The sequence below is a fragment of the Ranitomeya variabilis genome, chromosome 4 (genome assembly GCF_051348905.1).
Source record: "Ranitomeya variabilis isolate aRanVar5 chromosome 4, aRanVar5.hap1, whole genome shotgun sequence".
Classification (NCBI taxonomy): domain Eukaryota; kingdom Metazoa; phylum Chordata; class Amphibia; order Anura; family Dendrobatidae; genus Ranitomeya; species Ranitomeya variabilis.
This window is the reverse complement of record NC_135235.1, coordinates 422,709,868-422,727,076: the sequence shown is the minus strand read 5'-3', so window position 1 is coordinate 422,727,076 and position 17,209 is coordinate 422,709,868. Positions and strand designations below refer to the sequence as shown.

General features: G+C 44.3%; 1 pseudogene; it reads right to left on the bottom strand.

The window, feature by feature from the left end:
* Positions 1 to 1,678: 1,678 nt before the first annotated feature.
* Positions 1,679 to 16,283, bottom strand: LOC143767904 (polymerase delta-interacting protein 3-like; annotated as a pseudogene).
* Between the last annotated feature and the right edge of the window lie 926 nt (positions 16,284 to 17,209).

The following is a 17,209-nucleotide window of genomic DNA, read 5'->3' as shown; positions in this document are numbered from 1 at the left end:
TTACGGCTCTGCATTATAAACTTCTGTGAAGCACTTGGTGGGTCAAAGTGCTCACCACACATCTAGATAAGTTCCTTAGGGGGTCTACTTTCCAAAATGGTGTCACTTGTAGGGAGTTTCAATGTTTAGGCACATCAGGGGCTCTCCAAACGCAACATGGCGTCCCATCTCAATTCCAGTCAATTTTGCATTGAAAAGTCAAATGGCGCTCCTTCCCTTCCAAGCTCTGCCATGCGCCCAAACAATGGTTTACACCCACATATGGGGTATCAGCGTACTCAGGACAAATTGCACAACATTTTTTGGGGTCCAATTTCTTCTCTTACCCTTGGGAAAATAAAAAATTGGGGGCGAAAAGATCATTTTTGTGAAAAAATATGATTTTTTATTTTTACGGCTCTGCATTATAAACTTCTGTGAAGCACTTGGTGGGTCAAAGTGCTCACCACACATCTAGATAAGTTCCTTAGGGGGTCTACTTTCCAAAATGGTGTCACTTGTAGGGAGTTTCAATGTTTAGGCACATCAGGGGCTCTCCAAACGCAACATGGCGTCCCATCTCAATTCCAGTCAATTTTGCATTGAAAAGTCAAATGGCGCTCCTTCCCTTCCAAGCTCTGCCATGCGCCTAAACAATGGTTTACACCCACATATGGGGTATCATCGTACTCAGGACAAATTGTACAACAACTTTGGGGGTCCATTTTCTCCTGTTACCCTTGGTAAAATAAAACAAATTGGAGCTGAAATAAATTTTGTGTGAAAAAAAGTTAAATGTTCATTTTTATTTAAACATTCCAAAAATTCCTGTGAAACACCTGAAGGGTTAATAAACTTCTTGAATGTGGTTTTGAGCACCTTGAGGGGTGCAGTTTTTAGAATGGTGTCACACTTGAGTATTTTCTATCATATAGACCCCTCAAAATGACTTCAAATGAGATGTGGTCCCTAAAAAAAAATGGTGTTGTAAAAATGAGAAATTGCTGGTCAACTTTTAACCCTTATAACTCCGTCACAAAAAAAAATTTTGGTTCCAAAATTGTACTGATGTAAAGTAGACATGTGGGAAATGTTACTTATTAAGTATTTTGCGTGACATATGTCTGTGATTTAAGGGCACAAAAATTCAAAGTTGGAAAATTGCAAAATTTTCAAAATTTTCGCCAAATTTCCATTTTTTTCACAAATAAACGCAAGTTATATCGAATAAATTTTACCTTTAACATGAAGTACAATATGTCACGAGAAAACAATGTCAGAATCGCCAAGATCCGTCAAAGCGTTCCAGAGTTATAGCCTCATAAAGGGACAGTGGTCAGAATTGTAAAAATTGGCCCGGTCATTAACGTGCAAACCACCCTTGGGGGTGAAGGGGTTAAGTTGAAACAGATTATTGAAGAAATGTAAACAAGTTATCCAACATTAATTTAGCCTCCCTTTACAGAACTGTTGAACCATAATCGTGCTGTATCACAATGCTAGAGCAAGGGGAAAATGGAAATTCATGATGCAATAACGCAACTGGCCCACAAAGAAGGTGAACTGTACTACAATGCTCTGAACAGGATAAATTGTCCAATGTCTGATGGCAAACTACTTCAAACATAAACTACCTGCTGTTGATCATCAGCGCTAAACTAAAACCAAATAGAAAACTGATTTATTTTTTTATTTAAAGTTGTCTCTGGGCCCATATGTGAATCGTGAATCTCTCTTATTACAGTCTCCAAGTTGTGTTGGTGTCATCAGAGCTTAATCTGAAATGCAGGTGGTTGGATGAATGATGATTACCCTGAGGATTTAAAGAGTGCTTTTTAGATAGTATCAATATCAACTTCAGCTGTCTTCAGCTGTAGGATTTTAAGGAGGAGGAGGTTGTGTTTCTACTAGATTAACCTTCCTTTTTTGATGGGGTGTCACTTAACATCAGAACAGCCCATACTTTTAAGATTATCACACTACCATTCAAAGGAATATTGCATTTCATTGGTTGTCCATCTAGGTATCTGTTGTTGTATTTTTTGTAGACACCAACTGCATCTTCCTGTCATGGTATAGGATATGGTTCATGACCTGCTCTATCAGGGTTAATATTGCTGGCCTCTCTTTGGATCTGGGAGGGGTATTTGTAATCACTTCAGAATAGGATTCCCTGTCAGCTATTATTTTGTTTAGTCTGTTTGTCTGACCCCTTGAAAGTGTGCTCAGTTTGCAATAGCTTCTTTGTTCTGCTGGCTTTCAGACCTTTGGCTTCCTTTTCTGACTATCCTTCCGTCTCATCCCTTGCTTACCTCTTTATCTCTTGGTTTTGATCTTGGCACGTTTAACTACTCTCCAGTAGTGTTGAGCGATACCGTCCGATACTTGAAAGTATCGGTATCGGAAAGTATCGGCCGATACCGATACCCGATACCAATACAAGTCAATGGGACTCAAGTATCGGACGGTATCCCTGATGGTTCCCAGGGTCTGAAGGAGAGGAAACTCTCCTTCAGGCCCTGGGAACCATATTAATGTGTAAAATAAAGAATTAAAATAAAAAATATTGCTATACTCACCTCTCCGACGCAGCCTGGACCTCACCGAGGGAACCGGCAGCGTTCTTTGCTTAAAATGCGCGCTTTTCCTTCCTTCCGTGACGTCACAGCTTCTGATTGGTCGCGTGCCGCCCATGTGGCCGCGACGCGACCAATCACAGCAAGCCGTGACGTAATTTTCAGGTCCTTCTAGGCATTCAGTATTTTAAAATTACGTTCCGGCTTTGTGATTGGTCGCGTCGCGGTCACATGGGCGACGCGACCAATCACAAGCCGTGACGTCACGGGAGGCAGGAGACGCGCGCATTTTAAAATGCGCGCGTCTCCTGCCTCCCGTGCCGTCACGGCTTGTGATTGGTCGCGTCGCCCATGTGACCGTGACGCGACCAATCACAAAGCCGGAACGTAATTTTAAAATACTGAATGCCTAGAAGGACCTTAAAATTACGTCACGGCTTGCTGTGATTGGTCGCGTCGCGGCCACATGGGCGGCACGCGACCAATCAGAAGCCGTGACGTCACGGAAGGAAGGAAACGTGCGCATTTTAAGCAAAGAACGCTGCCGGTTCCCTCGGTGAGGTCCAGGCTGCGTCGGAGAGGTGAGTATAGCAATTTTTTTATTTTAATTCTTTCTTTTACACATTAATGTTGTTTCGATACCGATACCCGATACCACAAAAGTATCGGATCTCGGTATCGGAATTCCGATACAGCAAATATCGGCCGATACCCGATACTTGCGGTATCGGAATGCTCAACACTACTCTCCAGTGTATATTGTCTCCTCTGCACCCCGGCGTCTGGCGCCACCCTCGACCACCACCTTCCCTGTCACATGTTTCAGGTCCTGTTTGCTACCCGGTGAGTTCCCCACCACTCTGCTCTCTGCTCCCTTGCTGCGGCATGCAGCTCTTCCTGCAGTAGTAATACTCGGGAGTCGTGACATTATAGCTGACCTTACAGTCTTTCCCTGGTGGTGGGGTGTTAGTATATTATGGATCAGGTACAGGCTCTCATGGGGCAGGTTAATGAGCTCTCCCAGCTTATGCAGAAGCTATCCATGAAGCAGCAGGTCTTGGTTCACTCACACCAACAGGTGCAGAGACATGTGGCAAGAGCTCTACAGTCTGCTCCATCGGGGTTCTGGGACGGGGGCCAACTGATGTATCTGTAGCAGACCACAAGCCACTGGTAAAGTTACCCAACAGTTTTTCCGGAGATAATAAATTGTTTAGGGTCTTCAAGGAGGGATGCAAGTTGTTCTTTGAATTGCATCCCCGGGCCTCTGTAAATAAAAGGCAGAGGGTGGGGGTTGAAATCTCCTTGTTAAGGGGGCTCCACAGGCATGGGCTTTCTCTCTCTTCCTCTGCTCATGAACGTATGTCTGTGAACCTGTTCTTTGAGGCTCTGGGGCACATTTATGATGAGCCTGATAGAGTGCGTCTGGCAGAGTATATGGTGATGAGTGTGGCACAGGGGAGACACTCCACTGAATGGTTCTGCACCAATTTTAGGCATTGGGCAGCCGAAGTATCTTGAAATCATGCCACCCTAAGGGGGTTGTTCTGCGGAGGCCTGTCTGACTGTCTAGGATGCTCTGGCATTACGTATAGAAAAGACAGCGTGAGCACAACTGCGAAATAAAGGGAGGTGCTAGGGTTAGGTTCCCAAACCATACAGATGCAAGATAGTAAACCCAGCACTCAACTTAAGTATATATTGCAGCAAGATTTATGTTGTAGTATGAACAATAAAATGTTTCGGTCAGTGGGACGAACGGTGGACTCCGCGTCAGGGAGCACGTTTGCTCCAGGTACTAATACCATTCACTCTTTCCTATAGCGATCTGCATTGCGCTTGAAGCCCCACACTTGCCTTATACAAATGGCACTACTTATCTATGGTCTACTTCTGTTATTGAACATTATGTAAGTGATGAAGGTCACCACGGACAGAAACGTTTTATTGTGCATACTACAATAAACCTTGCTGCAATATATACTTATGTTCAGTGCTGGGTTTACTATCTTGCTCTGGCATTACATCCTCCTCCTGATACCCTGGAGGACGCTGCCATGACGCAGGCGGCCTGTATGGATCGGAGGCTCTGTGCTAGAGGAGTGATGCAACAAGAGACTCCCTTTCACTCCAAATTGTGTGACACTACACCCCTACCATAGTCCATGGAGATTGGGGCTATCTTGGTAAAGGAAAAAGAGAGAAGGTACCATAGAGACAACCTATTATGCTTTTACTGTGGAGCCTCTGGACATTGGAAAAGGGACTGTCCCACCTGCCCTTCTTTAGTGAAACCATCTGAAAATGACTGAGTCTGGGCAACAATCGAGGAGGTTGTCCAGATTCTAAGGTACATTTTTCCTTGCTTGCTAAAATTGTGCTCCAGGTGGAATTGGAACTTGCTGGTGGTCCTGTCATGATGACAACCTTTGTTGACTGTGGTTCCTCCATTAATCTGATTAATGCCCAAGGTGTGACACTTAATAAGATAGGGACAATCAGGCTGAAAGACTCTGTTAAAATTGTGGCTGTTGATTCATCTCCTCTTACCCGGGATGGAATTTCTTTCATGTCTGATGTCTTTTCTCTGAAAAGGGTTCCACTCACGTGGAAAAATTAAGTTGTTTTGTTATGAATAATCTGCCTGCAGGACTGGTACTGGGGATGCCTTGGCTGCAACACCACAATCCTGTCATTGATTGGATGACGGGTGAGTTCACTCAATGGGGATGTAAGGATAATGGTCAAGTTGTAACCTGGGACCTTTTGTCAACCTGGTAAAATCTGTATCTGTGTCATCTTTCGGTCTGGAGGGTATTCTGGAATACCTCAAGGATTTTGAAGACGTGTTCTCTGAAAGCGAGGGTGAGGCACTTCCAACACATCGACCTTTTGATTGTGCCATTGATTTAGTTCCAGGAGCCAAATTACCCAAGGCTCGTCTGTTTAATTTATCCAAGCCTGAGCACCAAGTCATTAAAGAGTAAATCTCAGAGAGCCTCCGCAAGGGGCATATCCAGTCTTCTTGCTCACCTGTGGCAGCAGGGTTTTTCTTTGTAAAGAAAAAGGATGGTGGTTTGAGACTGTGCCTCTACTTTTGGGATCTGAACAAAATTACTGTAAAGAACATGTACCCTCACCCTGTCAGGACTCTGAACATTTTTTATTACCTTTTTGTGCATCACTGCCCTTTTCCAAGATGGCGTCTTTGGTCTCATGTGCACTTTGTCTTCCTGCTATAAAACTCAACCCCAGCCTTCAGTCTGTGCTAGAGTATTCTGCCTTGCATCCAGCTCCTGACCTCTGGTGACTCCCTGGCTATATACCTGCTCCTGTGAACCTGTGGGGTTATCCTGCTACTCTGCTCTGAGTTCCTGCTGCATACACCAGTTCCAGTAATCCTCCTTCATCTGCTGCTCGTGTCTACTTCCATCTGCATTTGCTGGACATGTAAGCTGTTGCTGCTCTGCAAGAACCTGAGACTATTACCCATACCTCCCTGGTTGAGCTAAGATATTCTTTGAACTGCCTTATAAGCATATCTATCTGTGTTTTGGACTAAGCAAAGACTTATTTGTGTCAAGTATCCTCAAGAATAATTGTGCTTCATAGACTTTCTGCATGATTTCATTTTCCTCTGAAGTTTCCTATAGACTGCTGAGCTGCATTTCATATTTGCAACAAGTGTTGTGGACTTGAGTTTCTCTCTGCACCTGTTTGAATCACCGTGTGATTATATAGACTTTACCACTTATAAAACTGTGTCCTGTAGTTGTCTTGTTCCAAGCAAAGAGTCTCCTGAGTTATCCCCTAAAATTATTACAGGATACTCTAGCCTAAAAAAAAGGAGACTGCTGGAACATTGACTGCAGAAAGCAGACTAGATCAGGTGTTTTCCATAATTAGATCACTGCAGAAAGATGTGGAAGGTCTGCAAAAGAAGTTTGGAAGCTTTGAACACAATCAACAAGTGTTTGGACAGACTTTTCAGGACTTAAGCACCCGCATGGCAGCCCAGGAAAACAAACTTGCTGGCATAGAGTCCCAGTATGGATGGGCTTTTCAGGACATAAGCACGCAAATAGCTATATCGCTATAGACTTTTCCCTCTGGGCAACCGCCACCAGCTAGCCCACCTAAGTTGCCCCCATTCAGATTTAATGGTGATCGCGACAAATTTGGCTTTGTGTATCAATGTATGCTATATTTTGATGTGCATGCTGACTATTTTCCTAATGATAGATCCAAAGTATTGTGTGTAATAATGTTGCTGACCGCACGAGCGCTCGCCTGGGCAAATCTGATGATTGAGTCTCGTGACCCACGGTTAAATAACTTGGATGATTTCTTGGCCGCTATGGCATTAATGTTTGATGATCCTAATCGCCGTGCAACCACTGAATCTGCTTTATTGTCTTTACGCCAGGCAAAATGTTCTGTTATTGAGTATGCTACTGAATTCAGGAGATTAGCGGTAGATACCAATTGGGACAGTTATGCACAATTGCCTATTTTTAAATGGGGTCTGTCTAGTACTGTAAAAGATGAACTAGCTCGCTCTGAGTCACCACAAGAGGTAGAGACATTTATACAGCATTGTGTGCGCATTGACATTCGCCTTACTGAGCATAGGCAGGAGAAGTTTGCTGCATATAACCGTATTTCAAACTTTTCCCTTCCTTCCAAAGAGCCTGCAGGTAAAACATCTGGGGAGGTGGAGGAGGTGGCCATGCAAATTGATTCCATTCAGAGGCGCGAGATCAATGAGCGCCGGGAGCATCGCCTTCGTGAAAGTCTATGTTTCTACTGCGGCCAGTCTGACCACTTCTTTATCAATTATCCTAAGTGTCCTAGATGGCCTAACAAGGTGCTAGCAGCAGTAGGGGTGTATGACAACTGTGATGATGAATCTGACATCTCTGAATGTAGCCTGCCTTTAAACTCTGTATTTAATTCACTTTCTATGACTTCACCCCCCAAGGAGCTTACGGAAAAGAACTCTCACTGTTCTCTCCCTATTAAGATCCTGCGTTCAGGACAGTGGATTTCCAGTGCAGCTATGATTGACTCTGGCGCAGGTGGCAATTTCATGGATATCGTATTTGCCAAGGAACATGGTATTGAAATTCAGCAAAGAGCCTCTCCAATTACCATGGAAACAGTGGACGGGTCACCTTTAGAGATTAAAGGAGAGCCTTCCACTGTTTCCATGGTAATTGGAGAGGCTCTTTGAGCCTGTGGATCAGGAGACCGTACCCCTTGAAATTTTGTTGGAGATTAATCATCAGGAGCAACTTTCTTTCTTGCTAATTGCTTCTCCTCATTTTCCTGTGATTTTAGGCATTCCTTGGTTGCATTCTCAGAACCCAATTATCAACTGGGAGACCAAGGAGATTATCTTTCCAACAAAGAGCAACTCAGCATTAACAGAAGCTGTCCCTGAGTCCACAGCTGCGGAACCACATGTACAGGTATTTTCTTTGCTTCCAGCATATAAAGAGTTCTCTGACATCTGTGACAAGAAGAATGCAGATCAGCTTCCTCCACACAGGCATTATGACTGTCCCATTGAGTTGCTTACTGGGACAGCTATTCATTTTGGTAACGTATACCCTTTGGCGGCACCTGAGCTTCAAGCCTTAAAGGAGTATATTGATGAAAATCTGGCCAAATGCTTCATACGTCCTTCTTCCTCACCATCAGGGGCACCTATATTTTTTGTAAAGAAGAAGGATGGGACCCTGAGATCCTGTGTTGACTATCTGGAACTCAATAAGGTAACCGTATGAAACCATTACCCTTTGCATCTGATTCCAAAATTACTGGAAAGAGTCCGCCATGCTAAGGTGTTCTCTAAACTGGATCTTCGTGGGGCTTATAATTTGGTGCGTATTCGTCCAGGGGATGAGTGGAAGACAGCATTCAGATGCCGGTATGGACACTTTGAATCTCTTGTGATGCCCTTTGGGCTTTGTAACGCCCCTGCAACGTTTCAACACCTTGCTAATGACATTTTCAGAGATTTGTTGGACCAGTTTGTAGTGATCTATTTGGACGACATACTAATCTTTTCTGACTCTCTACAGGAACATGAAGAACATGTCAAAACTGTTTTAAGATGTCTGAAAGAGAACCAGCTGTATATTAAGCTGGAGAAATGCGAGTTCCATTGTTCTGAGATACAGTTCTTAGGTTATATCATCTCTCCCTAGGGGTTGAACATGGAATCTGGTAAGATTCAGGCTATCCTTGACTGGCCGGTACCCAAGAGGAGGTCCAACATTATATTGGTTTTGCAAATTTCTACAGATGCTTCATTTGAAATTTTTCTGATATTTTCCATCCCATTACTTCCTTGACAAAGAAGGAAAAGCCCTTTAAGTGGTCATCACAGGCTCAATAAACTTTTGATCGGCTTAAGATCTGTTTCACATCAGCACCGCTGTTGATACACCCAGATCCAACACTTTCTTTCATTGTGGAGGTGGACGCTTCTGATAATGCTTTGGGGGCTATTCTCTCCCAAAGAACTGAAGAGAAGGGTCTGCTACATCCATGTGCTTTCTTTTCCCATAGACTAACCTCAGCAGAGAAGAATTACGACGTGGGAGACAAAGAATTGCTGGCTATTATTGCGGCTTTCAAAGAATGGAGGCATCATCTGCAAGGAGCTGCACAACAGATCATAGTGCTAACTGAACATCGCAATTTAGAGTTCCTTAGATCCGCTAGATGTCTTTCTCCTCGTCAGGCTCGTTGGAACTTATTTTTAAATCAATTTATCTTTGTTATCTCATACTGTCCAGGTTCTCGTAATGGGAAGGCTGATGCTTTATCCCGAATCCATGCTGCGGATTCCGTACCTGGAGCCCCGTCCAAGACCATTCTATCTGATGCCAATTTCATTGGAGTTATCCACGATCAGGACTTGTGGAAGGAGTGCAGGGAGGCCTATGACGGTGATGTATTTGGTTATACAGAATGTCTTTCGGTTGCATGGGGTTCCGGATGAGATCATCTCTGACGGTGAAGTGCAGTTCACTTCAAGATTCTGGAAGGGGTTTTGGTCTGCACTCAATATTAATGTCTGTCTCTCTTCCGCCTACCATCCCCAGACAAATGGTCAGACTGAGCGTACCAACCAGACGCTGGAACAATATCTAAGATGCTATGTCAGCCATCTCCAGGATGATTGGTTGGAGTTGCTGCCGTTAGCCGAATTTTCACATAACAATTCTCAGAGCGCCTCCACTAAATTTACACCTTTCTTTGCCAATCTGGGTTATCATCCGTGTATCTTACCTAGGTCTCCAATTAATTCTCCGGTTCCGGCAGTGGAGGAAAGGCTGACTGCGATGAGGCAAAATCTGGAGATTCTGAATGAGTCCCTGACCACAGCTCAAGAACGTTATAAGAGATCGGCTGATACATTCCGTAACCCTGCACCCATGTTCAAGGTAGGAGATTCCGTGTGGTTAGCAACTAAAAATCTGAAGTTAAACTTCCTTCTCAAAAACTTGGACAGAAATTAATTGGCCCTTTCAAGATCAACGGTATTGTGAGCTCTGTGGCCTGCCGGCTGAAGCTGCCTAGGACTATGAAGGTACACCCAGTTTTTCATGTATCTTTACTAAAGCCTGTATCTCTTAATACCTTCCAGGGATGTGTTGTGCCACCTCCGCAGCCTGTGGTGATTGATGGGCAAGAACAATTTGTGGTGGAGGAAATTGTTGATTCCAGGATTCGCAGGAATCGACTCCAATATCTGATAAGATGGCAGGGATATCCCCCTGAGGAAGACTCTTGGGAACCTGTGGAGAACATCAATGCCCAACAGAGGATTTCTCGTTTTCATCAGAGATTCCCTGAGAAACCAGGTCCAGGATCATCCTGAGGAGGGAGTAATGTCTGGATTCTGAACATTTTTTATTACCTTTTTGTGCACTGCACTTTTCCAATATGGCGTCTTTGGTCTCATGTGCACTGTGTCTTCCTGCTTTAAAACCCCAACCCAGCCTTCAGTCTGTGCTAGAGTATTCTGCCTTGCATCCAGCTCCTGACCTCTGGTGACTCCCTGGCTATATACCTGCTCCTGTGAACCTGTGGGGTTATCCTGCTACTCTGCTCTGAGTTCCTGCTGCATACACCAGTTCCAGTAATCCTCCTTCATCTGCTGCTCATGTTTACTTACATCTGCATTTGCTGGACATGTAAGCTGTTGCTGCTCTGCAAGAACCTAAGACTATTACCCATACCTCCCTGGTTGAGCTAAGATATTATTTGAACTGCCTTATAAGCATATCTATCTGTGTTTTGGACTAAGCAAGGACTTATTCGTGTCAGGTATCCTCAAGAATAATTGTGCTTCATAGACTTTCTGCGTGATTGCATTTTCCTCTGAAGTTTCCTATAGACTGCTGAGCTGCATTTGATATTTGCAACAAGTGTTGTGGACTTGAGTTTCTCTCTGCACCTGTTTGAATCACCGTGTGAATATGCAGCGCCCCAGAGTCCTGGTCGTTGCAGTATTGTCGCTCTGCCGCTAAGGGGAGTGATGGTACGTCTGATGGCACTAAAGGAGTTCACCTGACCAGGTATCTCAGTCACACATTACACTTCACACTCTGGCCACCAGGGGGAGCAAAAGGTTCTATGTATTAGGCCACTTCTCACACTCTGGTAAAACTGGGGGTTATATAGGAAGTTAGGGAGAAGCTGACTGGGTTTTTCCCAGGTAACATCTAGTGGGAGAAGAGGTTGCTTGGGAAGACTCAGGGGGGTCCCTGTCAGGGGTGGGATCCTGGCAGTGGCCTAGCACAAGACAGATCATTACAGGGCCATGCCTGCACCTCATTGCGGCGGCATCCTAAGAAAGGACATGAAGCGAAGTATATTGTGGAGAATTGAGAAATGAGATCACAGCACAAAGGCGATAGATCCAGAAGGAGTCGGCGGCCGGAACGCCGAGGAGGTAATAGACTCTACGCATTACTTTGAACTACGGCAGGGCAGTTAACTCTAGGTTGGCTGTCTCACCTTTTACACCTAATGAAGGCAACGGAGGCAATTGTGGGAGAGGGGCGTCTCTAGGGTCCCTATAAAATAACTCCAGGCCTACCCTGTCATACGGGTGTGTCCTATCCATATCATCTGGGGGACGGAGAGAGAGAACAGAAACATACACGACAGTTGTGAGGACTATCCCGTGGTGTTCAGCAGGGAAGTACTACAACACCCAGGTGCTAGTAGGTAGGCTACTGATTTCCACCTGCAAAGGGAACTCTGGATGTGCCTTCGGACCGGCCGGTCTCAGCCAGCCCTGTTAGCAGTGCTCTGGATTGCAGATGCCGAAGCCTTCAGTAAAGAGGTAAAGAGACTGCAACCCTGTGTCCTCGTCATTTACTGCGACCTACACCGTCACCTACATCTTTAATTGGGCGTCCCTTAGCAGGGCCACGGACCGGGGTCGGGCCACCGTGACATCCCCAGAACTGAGAGACCCGGTACCGAGTACCCCACTGCCCTGCGTTTGGGGGCCGCTCCAATTATATAGACTTTACCACTTATAAAACTGTGTCCTGTAGTTGTCTTGTTCCACGCAAAGAGTCTCCTGAGTTATCCCCTATAATTATTACACACCCTCTGATTCCCGATTTATGCAACCAACTCATGGGGCCAAATTGTTCTATAAGCTTGATTTATGGGGGGGCTTATAACCTTATAAGGGTCCGGGAGGGGGATGAATGGAAAACAGCATTCCTGATGACCGAAGGACTGTTTGAAAACCTAGTAATGCCTATTGGGTCTCACTAACACCCTGCTGTTTTCCAGAATGTTATTAATGTTATTTTTTCTGACTTGATTGGGCATTACGCAGTCATTTTTCTGGATGCCATTTTGATATGCTCAGAGGACAGTCAGTCTCATTTACATCATCTGCGTATGGATCTTATGAGACTCAGAGAGAACCACTTATACGCTAAACTGGAAAAATGCTCTTTCTTTGTGCTGGAACTTGGGAAGGTTCAGGCCATTACGGATTGGGTGCAGCCTCATGACCTGAAGGGGCTGCAGCGATTCCTGGGCTTCGCTATCTTTTATAGGAAGTTCATTAAAGGGTCTTCACAGGTGGTGAAACCCTTGACGGACCTCACTCTCAAAGGGGCAGAAGTAAAAAAATTGGTCCGTGGTTGCAAAAAATTCCTTCCTGACGTTGAAGAAATGTTTTACTTCAGCTCCTGTGTTGGTACAACCCGATCCGTTGAGACCTTTTATTGTAGAGGTTGACACTTCTGAGGTGGGGGTGGGGGCAGTGTTATCCCAGGGCCCACCCACCTTCAGTAACCTCAAACCCTGCGCCTTTTTCTCTAAAAAATTATCTTTGGCCGAGAGAAATTATGACGTCAACAACAGGGAATTGTTGGTGGTTAAAGTGGCCTTCGAAGAATGGAGGCATTTTTTGGATGGGGCCGTTCATCCCATTACGGTCACTACTGATCATAAAAATTTGGCCTATATGAGTCCGCTTTGAGACTGACCCCCAGACAGGTTCTGTGGGGACTTTTTTTTCAATTTACCATTGCGTTACGACCAGGGTATAAAAATGTAAAGGTGGATGCCTTATTCTGAAGTTTTGATTTCTGTTTCCCCTTCAGAACCTCCTTCCTCTATTCTTCAACTGGAAGTGGTTGTGGCAGAAGTCCCATCTGAGTTACAGAGAGAGATTCTGGATGTACAAGCACGAGCTCCCAGGAATAACCCCCCCGATAAATTGTTTGTACCTGAGCATCTCCGTCTCACACTCCTGCAGGAGTTTCATGATGCTGTGTTAAGTGCACACCCTTGGATTGCAGCTTCCTGGGGGGCAGTGGCTAGAGGTTTTTGGTGGCCCTCTATGGTTGCAGATATCAAAAAGTTTGTAAATACTTGTGGGGTATGTGATTGTTCTAAATGCTAAAACTCCCCAAGAAAAACAAGATCCCTAAAAGTTAACCTTTAAAGGATAAAGTTTACAAAATTCCAAAATGGGAGACAAACACCAGCAAAAACAGGATTACCATAGGGAATTGTAGATATCAATAGTGTATTCTAATAGGCCCTGCAGGTCCACTGATCTGGCACCTGCCTGGCAGTGGAGGTTGGCACCCTAAGTTTCAGTGGTAGGCACCCCCACTCAGTGGCGGCTCGCCCTAATATCCCTAGAAATCCCTAGAATCAATATGTCCCAAAACATCCTATGCCCGTGTGAAAAAAAACACAATAGAAAAAAAAAAAAAACAGAATAATAATATTATACAAGGGATATTTTTCATTTTGATATTAGGGTCTATAATAAATGTCAAGCCACCATGAATAATACAAAATATCCCTTTTAAAGACAAATGTCCTTATATAGATCAATAAAGAATATGGGCAAAAAGGATACAATAATGACGCATTTATTTTATTTTTCTACTGCATGATGGCAAAACAGGACAGGGCTCTGCAAAAAAACATATCAGTCACCCATAATAGGGCTGTCCATATCAGCAATGTGTGCTCTCGATGATTTGCGATGGTATCTGATCTATGCAAAATATAGTATACTAGCCATATACTCATCTGAGCTGTAGCTTGTCATAATATAAGCGCAGACACCTGTCCAAAGAGAGTCATTGGTCACTGATCGGACTCTTTTCCAAAATCGACATCCCTGAGCAATGGTGACTGATGCTTTGTTGCAGAGCCCTGTCCTGTTTTGCCATCATGCAGCTCCCTTGCTGCAGAGTGCAGCTCTTACCACAGTAGTAGTACCTGGGAGTCATGACACTTCCTTTCTTACAAACACAATCTCTGCAACTCAGGAACTCAACAAGCAGTTGCGCTTCAAGGCACCGCATACACAGAAAAGCTCCATGCTATCTTCCTCTGTGACTCTTGGATGCAAATTAGAAATGGTAATATTTTGGCCTTCTGAAGGGCTAAAGACAGACTCTTTTGGAGTGGGCCTTACTAATGAACTGGCCTCCTTTGTGACAAATGTCCATGACACGTTGGTTAGAGCCTTTGTGTGCAGTAAAGATGTCTCGTGCTGAGTAGACATGGGAGCTGTGTATGCATCATTCTGTACCACTTTTGTAAGAGGTAAATTTAGCAATTAAAGATTTTCAATACATTCACTGCCTTTTTTGAACATTGTTTGAAGCTGTGATCTTTATCTTCTTGGTTTGGATGTTGGAAAGTTCAAAGTTGTCATCAATAACACCATCGTCCCTATCTTGTCAATAGGAAATCTGTTGTTTTCCAGGGTCATGGTTAACTACCTTTATTGGCATTCTTTTATCAGTGTTTGCAACACCAGAAAAAATAAATTTAGGATGTGACATTTGGATATTCTTGGTAAAGGTACCGTCACACTCAGCGATGCTGCGGTGATATAGACAACGAGCTGACCTAAACTAGATCGCTGGAGCGTCGGTGTTTAGGTCGCTGTAGAGACATCAAACACAGCAACTCTAGAACGATGCAGGAGCGATCCAGTGACGTAACGGCGACTCACTTCTAATTCTCGCTGGTTGTTAGCTCCATGTCAAACAGCCGGAGTGTACCGACTGGCTAGAAGGAGATGGTGCGACGCCCCCTATGCTCGTTGCTGGCGTCGTTGCTTTTGATGTCAAACATGACGATACACGCCGACCTGGTGACGAAATAAAGTTCTGGACTTCTAGCTCCGACCAGCGATGGCATAGCGGGATCCAGATCGCTGCTGCGTGTCAAACACAACGAGATCGCTATCCAGGACGCTGCAACATCATGGATTGTTGTCGTTCTCTTTGCAAAGTTGCTGAGTGTGACGGTTCCTTAAGATGCATGGGTGAAGAGTAAGAACCTTGTGCCACGGGTGTGTTGATAGTTACGGCCGGTGCACTCCACTTTAAAATTAGTTTTAAACAAGCATCCATCACTTTGCTTAGTTGTCCTACAACACTGATCTGCTGCTTTCAAGAATTAAGCATCTCACCAGCATCTTGCACTTTACCCTTTATACGGACACCTGCATCTTTGGCAACCTATTTCTCAAGGGCATCTTTTATGCCAAGCTTCAGCATCTGTTACCCCGATCGTCTGATGGGCATCAAACACATTCTGTAATTGTGCTTGGGTAAACAACTAATCATTGTAGGCTGGATCCTGGATCTCATACCCCCCATAGCCCCCTGCTGTTAATAATCCTGTACGTTCTCATTTATGCCCCTGATTACTTCATCCAATGACTCATCCGCCATATTTCTGCAAAAAACCACAGCACAGCAGCAACTGTGTTTCAAACCACATTATTGTTTTCAAGGGTGTTTATGATGCCCGTGCCCAAAAACATTTACACACTATGCTGATGTCCCCCCCCCCCCAGCGTGAATGTTTGTCAGCCCATACACTTAGTGTATGGGCATTACAAATATAGCAGACCCCCTACTTTAAACTGGGAAAACATTTTTCGGAGGCCTTCCTCCACGTCTGTTAAGACACCACTACACCAGTCGATAACCATGGTGAACGTGTTCCATGCTGCAACAGCCATGTTACTGTTGTCAAAGGTGTTTATGATGCCATTATAAAAAATGTTTACACAGTAGGTTGATGCATACCTCCCAGGGAGAAATATTTGTCAGCCCATACACTTAGTGTATGGGCATTGAAAGTAGAGGAGATCAGCTCCTTTAAACTGGGAAAATATATTTCGGAGGCCATCCTCCATATTTCTTCCTTGATTGGAGTGTGTGCAAATTTTGGGCAGGCCTTGTATTCACTACATGGGCAATCTTTATGTCACTTTAAAAAATTCTAATAATGTGAACTTTGCTTTCAGGTGGCAATCCAGGGCATCTTTTCAAAGGCTTATTGGGGTGCATGTAACTTTGGGGCAGGGCAGGCCTTGCATTCAATGCGTAGGCAAACAATATGGCAGTATCAAATGAATAATGCGAACTAGGTTTTCCTGTGGCCATCCAGTACATGGGCTCAAAGGCTTATTGGCATGCGTGTAACTTTGGGGCAGGGCAGACCTTGCATTCAATTCAAAGGCAAACACTATGGGAGACCCACTTTCTGTAATCGGAACATTTTTTCATGAGGCCCTCCTCTACGTCTCGTGAAAGGGTATTGTGGTGCTTTTTAATTTTTGGCAGTCAAGCCACTCACTGCATAGGCAATAACAGTATGGGAGACCCACTTTTTAATAATGGCCCTTTAAGAATATTAATGCCACCTGATGCCCATGTAAAAAATAGGCTTTGTGACTTTAAGAGTCCCTCCTTCATAAATGAAACAAGATGTGTCTGATGTGTCGCACACAACATGGCCAGCTAAGGTTGTTAAATGTTACAATGACATTTCCCAGTGAATGCATTTGTATTGGTTGAAAGCAATGGTAAAGTTGAAAAACCCATCAAAAACGCTACATGAGAACATAGCCCAAGTGGTGGAGGTACATTTTTTTATGGGGTCTTTATTTTGCTGTATATACAAGTCATTACCCTGGAAAGGATGTACCTTAACATATTTCCCAGGAAAATTAATTTTGGTTTTGTTTTTGTATGTTTTAGTGTGCGCCTGTAAAAGTGGCGTAACACTGTGACAACATTTTTCACAGCTGTGACCTAGGAGTCAGAAATGCT